The sequence below is a fragment of the Argiope bruennichi genome, chromosome 9 (genome assembly GCF_947563725.1).
Source record: "Argiope bruennichi chromosome 9, qqArgBrue1.1, whole genome shotgun sequence".
NCBI classification, from domain to species: Eukaryota; Metazoa; Arthropoda; class Arachnida; order Araneae; family Araneidae; genus Argiope; species Argiope bruennichi.
This window is the reverse complement of record NC_079159.1, coordinates 127,588,119-127,602,939: the sequence shown is the minus strand read 5'-3', so window position 1 is coordinate 127,602,939 and position 14,821 is coordinate 127,588,119. Positions and strand designations below refer to the sequence as shown.

Sequence of the window (14,821 nt, the reverse complement as noted above, 5' to 3'; positions counted from 1 at the left end):
TTATTCATAATAGTTCGCTTTATAACTATTTCCAAAAGCTCACATCACCGTAAAGTGACTATTAAAATAAAATAAATAAATGAAAACTAACAATCAAATGAACATGTTGTGACATTTTGATATGTACTCTCTTTATTGGAATTCGTATTCATAATTCTAAGTTATAATATTTGTAGATTATTTAGTTAAATCTGTAGCCTTTTTTCAAAATGACATTATCCACATTTTAAATGCGCCGTCCGCATTCTATTTTAATATTCAACACTGATGAGACTTCTGAAGTGACTGTAGATATTTTAGATATGTTTGTAACATTTTTTAAACTGAAGTTTTCTGATTTTATCCATATCTAAATGTTTCATGAGCATTATATTTTAATTAACAGCTTTGACTCGTCTCCTGAAGTTATTGTGAATATTTTAGATATATTTGTAACATTTTTAAAAATGAAGTTTTTTGACGTTATAAACATTTTAAATGCTCTATGAACATTATATTTTAATCTACAATTCTCTTTAGTCTTCTGAAATTATTTAGATATTTTATGTATTTGTAGAATACATTTGTAATACTTTTTTTTCTCAAAATGATGTTTTATGGTATTATTCACATTTTGAATGATCTATGAGCATTATATTTCAATCTATATCTCCGACTAGTTTTCGGCTCGTTAAAATTATAAATTTGTCTCGGCATTTTCTCAAATCACATATTTTACAACAATATATCGCAGTATTTTGCCATGCGAAGTATAAACACATAAATATGTATGAGCTGACGATATTTGTTGCAATAATATAATACTATCATCTATTTCATACACATAATCTATTTTCAATAAAAGCTTACTCGCTGTTATTCTGATGAAAACGCAGAGAAGTGAAAGCCAACGAATATATCAGGACATAAAACAAATTGAGTGAAACAAAACTGATTTATATGGTCATAGAATCAGTGGGAATCATTTTCTGCTTTGAACTGTTCGAAGACTGAGGGGGGCTGCAAAAGCAAAGAAATCCACAAAATTACAATCTCGATTGAAGACTATTTTTCATTCAATGGCTTTCCCAAGAGCGATTCTTCAATTTGTGGACTTCAAGTATTTCCCTTTTTGTTCTTTCCATTCGGGTTATCGGATTTGAAGGGCAATAGTCATATTTTTTGAAACCATCCAAATAACCTAATGTTTTTATCTTAGAAATGCATTTCTATTCTCCAAAAGTATTAAAGTAAATCAAAGACACATCTCTGTCTAGTGTTTTAAGGTATTACACGTTTTTGAAGTCCATATAAAATTCGTAGTAATTTCTAATAATATGACGATTTCTCACAACAATTCTGGATCGTGAATAAAAACAGGAATTTTGATTTATCGTTAAATTATCTGCCATATAATACGCAAATTAGAAAACTAAATAGGATATTTTTTATATTGTTTGTCCTATAAATAATTAAAAGTTATTACAATGTTGCATTTGATTTGCGGCTAGTTTATAATAAAATAATATGTACTTTAAATAGTATCTTTCCTGTCTCATATTAAATATTTTAATTGCAGGCAATGCTATTAAACATATGTATCATATTGCATATGTCTAAGAATTGTATGTTTCTATTTGTAAGTTTTTGTGAAATCATTTAAAAAATGAAAACAAACAAGTAAGATGCCGACAGCAGCAATTTTTTGAATGTTTTATCTTCAAATTGCAAAAGAAAATAAATGCGCAAGGTTGTCATAATTAAAGTGTTGTGTTTAGAGCTCAGTTACAAAGAATCTACAATTCCGCATGCATACATTTTGGGGAATTATAAATAAAAACCAGCCGATTTCGCCTCCCAGACACTTTCTCATACACTCTCTAATGAAGGTATTATTTTCTTCCCCCTCATAAATGTGAGGCTCTTCGGCAATGCTATGAAGTCACGAATACTCCGATTTTTATTTCACACCCTAATCGTATGCTTCATATTATAGGAAAAATAACTGGTACTTCTATATTTACTATAAGTCAGTGTGACGCAATAGTTAAGAAAGACTGAAATTTGGCATGAATTCAGCAGTTCATTTTTTTATTTTTCTGAATCTAGCCTGCGGTCTTTGTAGATTAATCGCCGGCATTTATTTAATAAACAAATACTAGAAAGTCAAGAAATTTACTTTGCACGCAACGTAGAAATTCGTCGAAATCTCGAGATTGAAATTTTTGAGAATTATAGTACTTTCTCTCTGTATACTTCGTATGCGGAAAAGTAAGCACGAACTTACGTAGAGAGAGAGAGAGGTAAAATGAGTGTTTTATTCTGATTTTTGACAATAAAATACAAATCAAAACGTTAAAAAATTCATGACGCGATTGACTAAAGTTCAGTGGTCATCTTTACACACACAAAAAAAACCCCATCGTCAGGAGTTCCATTTTTTTAACATTTACAGTTGAATTTTCGAAGGAAGTGGGTGAATGTAAGTAAGCAAACATTTATTTGCCATGATCTTCTCCCTTAAAGCATTTAATTATACGTTATTGAAATATTTAAAGCAATTTGCGGAAAAGGATTATAACTCAGCTGACTTAAGGATCATGTAACTGCATATCGGACATAGTGATAAGATATGCTACAGAGTCGATCGTTTTACTTTGAGAATGAAAGGGACCGTGGAGGACATCCCACTTTTTAGATGGGTTGGGGGCAGTAGTTCTAACTATCCTATATTGTATACTATACTATATATTCCTATACTATATACTGTAATCAGTACAAATACTGATTCTGTTGATGAGCCTTGCTGATTTTAAAGCAAACGTTCTTAAATTGCTTTAATACATAAACGTACTCCTACTGTAAAATAAAAAAAATGATTTCATTAAAATTTATTTTTAATTAAAAATTGGACGATTGCATTGCATACAACGTTTAAACACTGAATTGGTGGTATCAAAGAATTTAGAAAGCAATGAGAAAATGAAAAAGGAAAAATTAATATATATTCAGAACCAGCGGTAGTGGCCTCAGTAAAATTTTCTCGCCTGCTCTATAATAAAGGTTTTATTCTACAGAATTCCTTACTTGGCAGTGACGTGAATTTAGCATATTTTCTTTTACATATCTGTGATCCCTGGCAAGTTTCTTCGCGATTAATCTCTCGCACGTGGTTATCGAAAAATCGAACTTCTGTTTTAGACTCTCTTTTCCTTAAGACTGAAGCAACAATTTGACATAGAACTGCATTTGCTGTCTCAAAATCCCATACCAAATTTGATATATTTAAGTGTTTGTATTTTTGATTTGTCGCATTTACATGCATCTAAAAATACAGACAATCAACCCTTCGATGGATTTGGCACAAAATTTGATAGGTGTCTATACTATAGAAGTTAAATCTGTTTACCGAATTTTATCCATCAAGTTCTCTTCGTTTTATTGTTATCTTGTTAAATTATATTCGAATAGCCGGACTAACAAACTCTTCTGAGCATGGATTTCGCTCAAAGTTTGATATAAATCTACAAATTTGATATAAAAACTGAGTACCAAAATGTATCCGTCTAGTTCGAAATGTTTTTGAATTATCTTTGTCCTAGTCAGACGGATAAAAAGCCAAAAATGCGTTTTACGAACTCAAATAGGTCTAAACCGGGAAGATTCGTCAAGATCTGCATTTTGAATTTTTGGATGATTACAATATTTTCTCTATACTTCGTACACGAGAAAGTAAAAAAAAAAAAAAAAAAGTAACGTGCTTAAGTTGCAAAAAAAAAAATACGACTAAATGTATAATTAAAAGATTAATAAGTATAATTGGCTTTACAGGTTTCATAATGTTCACTTAGCTATGAAATTTGGATGGTGAAGAAGTTTTAACTAATCATAATATATGAATAAAGCAAATACATTTTCACAAATAAAATAAAAAGTGAATAACCTAAAATAAATAATTTTCCATTAATGTATTCAAATGAGAAACAACATTAGTCATCTCATTGAAAAAGGGGTCTCATAATGTGCACTGCATAGATTGCACAGCGCTTGGATCTGTAAACAAAATATCGGATCAACAAAAGATTTAGAGTCGCATCTCCAACCCTATCCTCTCCTTCGCCACGTTCTTGGCATCTTCATAGAAAATATTTTGTTTGGAAAACTAAACTACAAAAATAAAATAAGCAAAGTTATAAAAAATTGATTTTAAACTGCAAATCCAAAAAGGCAACATTTTTCTGCGTACTTAATAATTTTTTATTGTTTTTTTTACTATAATTACGTTCTTTTCCTTTTTTTTAAATTTTTTTTTCAGTTACATTTACACTATCTTTTGCCAACTTTTCAGATTTCAAACATGATTATTTTTAAATGAACTTATTTCAGTATATAGTTTAGCAAAATAATTATTTTGAAGGAATGTATAATTCAATTTCTCATCAATAATAGAAGAAGGATATTTTACTAAAAATTATTACCTCATTCATTCTGTATTAAGCACGTTTTCGCGAGCACGATGTTGGAAAAAATTGTTTTCATAAAGTAGTAAGATGGTTGACAAGTATTTTATTTATTCACAAATGTGCCAATTTTAATATGTCCTTTTTATTGACAGGTTTGGGGGAAATGACGTATTGGAGCCTCCGCCCAACCTGCCATGCACAAACTGATTAATTTCGAGCATCGCTACTTTTCGCGTTCCTCTGTCAACACGTATTGTTCAGTCCACCTGTCACGCAACTTTTGGTGAGTATAACTTTTTTATTCTATGTTGTTTATATTTCGTTGATAGAGCAATAATGATAATGGCTATACGACCGTCGTTATAAAATTGATATTCGATCATAAATATAGTATAATTAGGTAAAAAAATTTAAGTTTGCTTTCACAAAAAATTTCAATAAGAATAAGACTAAGATATATAAAAATTGAAATGATACAAAGATATGTACAATATAATTGTACAAATCTTCCTTCTCTTTCTTATGATTATACTCAGTTCCGATTGATGGATCGTAAGTCCTATTATATTTTCCAGTATTATTTTCATTCAAATGGTTATAAAAATTACATTTTTATCTAAATGTTGGCAGTAAGCTGTATCGCTAAAATTCATCATTAAAAGAGGTGTCATTAACCGATTGTCATGATGGTTTGGAAATGTATTGTAAGGACTGCAGGTTTTACTTAGTTAGGTTTGCAGTAAAGTATCATGCTTCCATTATGTAAAAATTCACCACACATTCCAACATCTATGCCAGGCATCATTTTTTTTTTGTTAGGACAGGTTAAATCATAAAAAAATCTCATTTGATGAATTATATGAGACAGCATCTATTTGTTGATAATTTAAATTGTCAACAAAATGTCGTCGATGAAGAAATTATCAATAAAATGAATGGCACACCTGAAAAGAATTGGATTTCCGTACATGAGACATATAAATCGTTAGGGCTGTGCCGATTTTCGATTTATCGAAAAAAAATTGATTTTTTTTATGCCAGTTTTCGAAAAATTACGATCTATAGAAATCATGATCATAAATAATAATTCGCGATGAATCGCGATACAATAAATCGATATTCGCTATTAATTTCTGTTTTTGATTTCGTTTTGGTTATTGATTAGTGTTCGTTGCTCCTCATTCTTTTTCACCTTCATACATAAATTTTGTTAATATTTCTATAAATACTGTCATATTCTAATGTATGAAAATACTTGTTTTGTCATTTTGGAATGAAATGTTTCCTTTCTCTAACTGAATGATACCATTTTGGAAAAGTAATTGCGGTTATCATAAGGTTGTTGACTGTTCGTTGTTTAATCCCTAAATATTCATCTTCAAAAATAAAAGCAAAAAGAATTAATTTAAATTAAATCCACAATTTTATTTTCATTGTGCACAATTGCATTTTCACACTTAAGCGCACTTGCATAAAAAAAAAAAAAAGGAAATTTCTTTATACTTCCGTTTTTGTCTGGCGTTCAAGATAAATCGCAAAACAATAAATCGATATTCGCAATCAATTCATGTTTTCGATTTCGTTTTGGTTATCGGTAAGTGTTTATTTTTGTTGCTCTTCATTCTTATTGACCTTCATACATAACTTTTGTTAGTATTTCTATAAATACTGCCATATTCCAATATATAAAAATACTTGATTTAAGCATGTCGTTTTGAAATAAACTTCTTTCTGTCTCCAAACTGAATGATACCATTATGGAAAAATAATTGTGGTTATCAGAAGGTTGTTGACTGTACTTTGTTTAATCGTTAAATATTCATCTTCAGAAATAAAAGCCAAACAGATTACTTCTTAAAAACACAATTTTATTTACAGCTCACATTTTAACACTCAAGCATGCTTGCATAAAAAAAAGAAGTCCCGTTATACCTCCCGCTTCGCCCTGCGACTGAATTACTTGCTGAATGCCCTTCAAAACTAGTTTGAATGCTCCATCGATCTTGATTGAACTTCCGATTCTTATCGAATTTTTAGTACATATCGAATAGCCAATACTCATCGAATTTCAATACATATCGGATTCCCGATACTTATCGAATTTTCAACACATATCGGATTCTCGATGCTTATCGAATTTTCGATAGTTATCCTTTTTTATATATGTAATATTTTCGATACTTCTTCTTGCGTACATCCAGCCACCACTGAACGTAGCATTATCGACAGGATTTGTTGTATCTGACTGCTATCTTTAGCATTGTCCATCCTTGCATTGACCGATTTGTCAAACGGACATTCTCTTCGAGGTAATTGGCCACAAAGTGGTCAATTACTGTCCTTCTTCCTTATCTACAAACTCTCAAATAGTTGGTAAAAGACTGACAATTTTTAACATCATGCCCTTCAGAGTTTTAAGATTACCTGGTACCATCAGTACTGTACTTAAGTCATTATTTATAATTTTCAGATTTTTTCTTAACTCCGAGATTTTCCTGCATTCTTCCAAATCTTTCGAAATATACGGGAAATTTCCCATGTCCTAATATAATTTGAATTTTCAGTGGATAGTAGCTTCTTATTTTTATTTCTGGATTAGGAATAAAATCGAAAGTTACTCTTCCGTTTTCGGACTTATACCATCTGTCAAACCATTGCAGCTTTATTTCTTCTCCTAATTCCCATTTAAAGACACCGTTTGATTTCGGGACAACTATATCAACACACTCTTTCTGTGCCGCCAACTTTGCATATTGATCCGCCTTTTCATGACCATAATTGGCCATCAAATTGGTTGCTATTATGTTTACACTAGTAAATCCTGTCGAAACAAAAATATCTTGGTTTCTTACTGCTATTATCGCCTTCCCGAAAGGGTAAGCAATTATTCTCCATCCAAGGGGAAGTCCTATTATTTTTCCTTTCATTGTATATGGTTCTTGCAACAAGTAAACATCTGGTATATTGTCCCCAAACAAATTTGGGAGTTCCTTTGTCTCATATTTACCCCGACCTATATTATGTTGAATAACACGCCAAGAATTACCATTGAAAGGCTTATTATTCATAATTCGTCTGTTTAATTAACTGATCTCTCTCCCTGATAAATACAGGGCAATGCTCCGATGTTGCAATATGATCCGTTCGAATCATAATTTTTGTTCTTTTGGGATACTCTTTGCAATTTCTGCATTCTGGATTTTGCTTTGTGCAATTTTTATAGTTATGCATTTCCAAGCACTTGGAGCAGCTATCTTCTTTTTGCATACATTTAGATCGAACATGCCATATTTGAAACATTTAAAACATCTAAGGGGTTCCACAAATTCTCTAAATCTATACGATCAGAAACCACACTGTAGTCTTGCTTAATCTTTAATTATTCGGAACGCTTTCGGGTCCAAACCTATAACCCAGTGAGATAAGCTGCCTCTTCCTTTTTTCCTATATAGAACCCGCATATTCCCTACTATGTCATTGCTTAGCTTGATTTGATTGGGAAAATCCAATTCCTCCTCCTCCACGGGTCTCTCACTCTTTTCCAAATCATATTTAATGATTTGAGGCATTCTTATCTGTGGAGTAGTAGCCTGGCATACATATTGCAAATTTGCATGACTGTTAAATGCATCTTTTAACTTTGTTATCATTTCCGGTGTTTCAATCTGAACCAGAACTCCATTTCCCATTGCCGGCTTCAAACCCATCATTTTAATTTCCATCTCCTTTAGGCTGATATTCGCTTCTAATGTCTTTCTCATTTTAATCAATGAGTCAATGGTCTCTGTCATTGATCTAACCACCAGTGTGGGCAGGTTTGCAATGGTGTTGTTTTATTATCGTTTTCATTCGGGTTAATCCTTTTTTGTTGTATTTGATTCCTTTCTTCCCCCACCAACAGCTTTTTGGAGATTTGGATCCTTCTAATAAAAGTTAAACCCGGTTCTAATGGATTTTTTTCCACTATGCCATCACTGTTTAGATTTTTAACCACATTTGCCAATGTTGGTCCATGACTATCATATGTTGAATTCAATATTTTCGATACTTATCGAATTTTGGGACATTTCGATAGTGATCGAATTTGCACGAATATTGAGAATCAGTCCTGGTAATCTTTTATTACAAATATTATATATATATATATATATATATATATATATATATATATATATATCAGTGCATTGTTTTGCATATCGATGGAAAATATGTGTTGTTCTTCTTTTCTTTTTAATCCGCTTGCGTTTCTGTAGTATGCGCTTTTTTTGTATTTCTAAAGGTGTATAATTTTTCTTGTTTTATATCTTTAAGAAATGCTCTTTTTTAATTTCATTATATGTATTTGTATTACAATATTTATTATACTTTTACTTCAGGTAAAGATTATTTTTAATTGATAGATTTTATTACTACACTTCCACTTTATGTAATTGGATATTGCGCTTTTTTTCAAATTTTCATGCAGTTTAAAAGTTTTTTTCTTTCTTTTTTTGTCCATGTTCTTATTTTATTTTCAAATACACAGCATTTTGAATTGATTTAAAAATTCATGCATTCAAGTGATTTAAGAAATTATTTGTGAAAATATTATTAACTGTTTTTTATATAATCTGTTGTTTATTTTAACTGTTTTTTAATGTAATATTCTGTTTATTTTAATGGTTTTATATAAATTATTATAATTTAACTGTTTTTTAAACTTTCTTCATTCCAACACTCATTTTAATCTTTCATATTTTATTTTAGTTATGAATTCACTTCATTTCAAATTTTATAATATGCAAAAATGTTAATAGAATACTTAGAAATAAACGATAATTAGCTAGAATTTTAATATTGAGAAACACAGCGTTGTACTTGAGTGTTGGTTGTTTTTTCATTCAGTTTATATGAATGACAATATATAATGGTTTATTTTTATTTTATTTGGTCGTGATCAAAACCTTTTCTAAAATTTATATATTTAATATTGATAGTTTAGTAGAAGTTTTCAACATAATTTAGGTAACGATAGATGATAAATTAGTACGTTCATCTTTAAAGTGATAGAAGTCTTTTAGTTTAATTATATTAACGTCCTGTTTTAAAGTAACACTAGTGCTATTTTCGGACGAACCTCGTAATTTTTTACCACTGTCAGATGACAAGAACGACACGTGAGCTTGCGTCCTTCTCTCTACGTCATGCTGCACCAACGGGAGTCTGTTTGGCCCTGACAGATTTAACGTGCACCAGACCATCTTACTCGACGGCTCTTCGGTGGAATTGGGTCTCGAATCTGCAACCCTCTGATTCCGAAGCCGAGATTTTACCATCAGGTCACAGCAGCCCTTAAAGTGATAGAAAGGGAAGTAAGAAATCTATGGAATTTACTTTATTTAAATGTAAATCTTCAAAACCACGTTTGGCACTCATCAATTTAAAAATGTAAAAACCATCCATATTGCTTCATTTATATATGAGTATAGCATTTTGTGTGATGGCGGTATAAAACAGTTTTTGTTTCGTATGTTTACCCACTTTAATAGCTGATACAAATTTCTTCATAGCTTGTCATATAGTAGGTATGTAACGTACGTTAGATGTACTGTTGAAAAGTTTTCGGAATAAATGAAAGAACTAAATATTATTAATATTCATTTAAACTTTAAGAAAGTTAAATCTATTAAATAAATTAAACAAGCTATAAAAATTAAATTTGCAAGATAAAGATAAAATTTGAAAATTTTACTTCAGTTTATTAGATTAAATTAGTATTATGTACATCAAAATTATAATTGTTATAAATGTGTTCGATACAGCAAAGTTGTAGGTGAAATCCTTTTTAATAAACTTTCAGAAGCAAATTTCTCTAATATTATTTATTATTTTCAGTACTCTTCTAAAACGTGGTATTATTTGTTTCAGAAGAGCAATCATTACGGCCGTTTGCATTTTTCCGTGGAAGCTTCGTTTCGTCATCGGAGACATGGAGTGTCATTCTGACACTGACATTGATTGATTATCTGGTGTCGTTCGTTTTCAATGCGTAAAGCCTTATATACAAAGATAAACTTTATAATATGGCAACCATTTTAATGCTTGAGAGCAAATAACACTATTTAATGAGTGAGAGCAAGTGACGCAGAAATCTCCAAATTTTATATGGACGCTCTGCAGATAAAAGCATTAGGAGTTGACAAACTTCTCGTAAAAAGCAGATGCTTAATTCTACACTTCTTTTCCCAAACACATTTACTTTTTTTTTTTCATTTTAAAAGAAGGAAATATCTTAGCAGAATTCCAATAAAATCTGCACTACACGAAGTTTTGTGTAATAAAACAATTCGTTTTTTAAACGTCTTTGCATTGATCAAAGTGTTCTTTCACAGAACCACTTTTATCCATTTCTGAAGTAATACTGTTTCAGCAAAAATGTTCTTAGCCACTTAGTCAAAATGAACTCTCGCTTTCAAGTGGTCGAAAAAGTTTGAAAATTGTTCGGGAAATCAGGTCTGTGAAAATAACTGTCTACCTCTGGACTACTGAAAATCAAACATTTGTAGTTCTCGTAGCTGGAAATATTATCTTAAGATTTATGTAAATCTTATAATACCCTTTCTTTATTTCGAAATTTAATGTCACTATATTTGCGTATATAGGGGTTTAAGAAACGTGTTTATAGAGCTTTCATTTTTTCAAAAGATTTCTGGTATACTTTTGGCCTTCTTATATTTGATGCATAACTCGTACTCCATATGTAAGAACATCACTTTAACCATGTGGTTCTAAACTGGTTTGCTTACGTTTTATGACGTCAAATATTTTCAAACATTACAAACTTTCACTAACATAAACATTTTGCATAATACCTCGTGTTATTAAACAATATCAGTAGCAAAAAATATATAAAAAATGCCATTTAATACGGACTAGATATGACGAAGAAAAGGTTCAAGAAGTTTCCTAAGTCAGTATGTTGGCTGAATGCTGTATTTTATTCTATCATCGATGACATTTATATACAGTTTATTGAGATTTTGGAAAAAAAAGAACGAATAAATTTCATGTCTGAATTGCCATTTTAGTAAAATATTTAGTTCAAAGTTTAAAGCAGTAAAATATTTAGTTCAGAGTTTAGTTGCTCATTACTGCTGCATATATTTAGTTCTTTATTACTGCTTGCATTTAGTTCAAAAAAATTATATAATGGAAAAAAGAAATGACTGATCCTTTTTAACGAATCAGCAAACCTAAGCTGGAAGAAAGCGAGGTATTAACTCTTATAAACTTAAATCGAATAATTTACCAATAGATTAAAACTATAAATTATCTTTTGTAATTATGAGTAAATAATTTATAGTGCTGTTATAAGTATTTATCAGCACTCGAAAGGCAGTAAATGTCAAATTTTGCAATCGGTAAGATTAATATTGCTAATGACGAGCAAACTAAAAAAAAAATGATTAGTCGATAAGCAGTAATAATACTAAAAATAAACGATTAGGCAGAAAATATATAAGTTTTAATATAACGAAATAAGCCCATGCAAATTCGTAATGTTAAGTGAAATCATATTGCGACTGCCAAGGGGAGGGCACGACGTTGAAAATTCAGTTCGGGATGAGATTTAATATAATGGTAGTATACATTTAGAATGTTCATTCACGAAAATATGAAAGCGCCATGGCCAGACAACTTCGAGAAAATGATCCTCAAACTTTCTGTATAGCTTATGTACTAATAATGAGTCACCGTAGCGGAGTTGCGAATAGCACAATGGTTAAGGCAATGGCGTCCCGAGTTTGACCCTGAGCTAGCATTTTTTTAAAATTTATTTCAAATTAATTTAACAATTTACAAACATTCTTAATTAATCTGTTTTCATTTTTTATACAAAAGTAAACATTTATTCTCCTAATTCTTGTATTATAATTTTATTTTTAGAAGAAAAATAATTATATGTATGAATTCATTTTTTTAAATTACTTAAATTAACATTTTAAAGGTAATTTCAATTAATATGATAATAATTTTTACATGGAAAAATAAATACATTTTCTCTTAATGAAATATAATTTTTTTTAAATAAAATTAAATTTTGGATGCCTTTTTCTTTTAAAAAATTATTTAAATAAAATTGCAGGCAGTTTTAATTAATATGTAACTCTTTAATCAATGAAAAATGAATGTTTTAAAAATAAATATCCCACAAAAAATTAAATATTCATTCACATAATACTTGAACTATAATTTTATTTTTAAGCAGGAAAAATAATTACATATATAAGTTAAATGATGACAGAAGTTAATTAAATTATTGACATCATAAAATATTTCATTAATTTTTTATTACATACAAAAGACAGAATGGTAATAATAAAAATATTCCAAGCAAGATAGATATATTTTGCTATCTTGCAAAATACATAAAAAATGATTATCCGTAGGAGAAATTATAAAAGAATGGATAAAAAACAAATTACATTTACCTTCAAAAAATATTGGTTTTTCTTCAGAAAATCAGGCAGCGCACAAAGCATATCGTATGTTATAAAAAATTTTGAACCATCTGCCAATGCATTCCATAACTTAACACCTGCTTTCTACTTTTTCTTTTCGATCATTTCGAATGCTTGCGGGTATAATTTCCTTTATTTCAGCTGCTCTTTTTAATTCCCAATACAAATATAGTTTCGTTGAGTTATTATAAACAATTTGTCTTTATTAAAAACCAAAAATTTTTAAATTTTAATGATTTTAACATAATAATAGTTATTTTGATGGTTAAAATTATATTTGTAATTATTTTAATACTTAAAAATTGAATTATAGTTATAATTCAAGAGTAATATACATGAACGTAATTATTTTTCATTTAAAAAATAAGTTATAACTTAAGTAATTCCGAATATTTAAAAAATGCATTCCTTCTTATAATTATTTTTCTTCTAAAAATTAAATTATAATCCAAGAATTAGGAGAATAAATATTTACTTTTGTATAAAAAATGAAAACAGATTAATTAAGAATGTTTGTAAATTGTTAAATTAATTTGAAATAAATTTTAAAAAAACTTTTTTAAAGCTAAAACTGTTAGCTCGGGATCGAACTCGGGTTTCCTATTTAGCATGCTAGTATCTTAACCACTATGCCACACAAGCCTCTGCCGGGGGGACTTTACTTCTACTCTTCGGTAGAATCGGGGCTCGAAAGTGGAACCCGCAGTTTCCAAAACCGAGATTTTACCACTGGAACACTTCGGCCCTAAATGTATCATCATCGAACTCCAGTTTAATAAACGAAATTTCGTTCCGATTTTCCTAAGTTGGTGTATATATAACTGGTGTATATAAAACTGGAGTTCGATGATGATACATTTAGGGCCGAAATGTTCCAGTGGTAAAATCTCGGTTTTGGAAACTGCGGGTTCCACTTTCGAGCCCCGATTCTACCGAAGAGTAGATGTATAAGCGGACGTGATTTAAGCTAAATCTATTCGGGCCCAGTTCATTCTCGCTTGAAGAGAGGGATGCCGAGCCAGATGTCGTTATTGTCATCTGTCCACAGCACAAAATTATGAGGCCTGCCTCGGAATAATCCTAAGGTTGCTTTCAAACGGGACGTTAATATAATTAAATTATACTGTAATATATTTAAGCAAGTTTCTCAGATTCAGGTCAAATTATGAACACAATGAAACTGTGAATTGAAAACAATATAAACTACATTGCATATGTAACATTTTGTTATTCCATGTTCGATATTTGAATGAACAATTACGACGCAAATCTAAGCGAGCTACGAGCAAGTTGAGAAGATACTGATGTCTTGGACACCAATCTTAAAAGACTCCGTTGTGTCAAATGCTTCTTTAAGAAAACAAAAATGGCACTGTTCCTTCATCAAATTATTAAGAAATAACTCAAATATTTTTAAAATCTTTATGCAAAACATTCTATTTACAAACCTCTTCTACTTAATATTTTTTTTTTTAAATTCAGACTGGTTGATAATTAGAATATTTTTTCTCTGACCCCTTAAATTTCTTATTGAAGTAATATCATGATATAAGCTTTAAATCGAATTTATTTAGATTATTTGGATGTTAGAAATAAAAGTATTTATTTCGAAATTATGTTAATTATTTAAATATATCAAATTAGAATTTATTTCGATTCATTTGACGCCAGAACTAAAAATATAATTATTTCTACATTGATGAGTGAGATAATATTTTACAAAGTCATCCATTCTGTCAAAAGATTATTGAAATTTTAAATGGCCTCAGATAAAGTTTACCAGTTTTTTCTGATGTCAAAAGATAGAAATAAATGTTTTCAAAAGATTATTTAATGATTAAAAATCCAGTTTCAAACAAAAATTTCAAAACATTTTTT

The 14,821-nt window shown here is 29.7% G+C and overlaps 1 protein-coding gene across 1 annotated transcript in view; it reads left to right on the top strand.

Annotated features, from left to right (window-relative positions):
* The first annotated feature begins 4,606 nt into the window (after positions 1-4,606).
* The window catches only part of LOC129985235 (probable G-protein coupled receptor AH9.1), a 186,017-nt gene continuing 175,802 nt past the window's right edge, over positions 4,607-14,821 (top strand). Inside the window, exon 1 of the mRNA XM_056095189.1 lies at positions 4,607-4,725. The gene's annotated coding sequence lies outside the window, so the exon portion shown is untranslated. The remainder of the gene's footprint in view (positions 4,726-14,821) is intronic.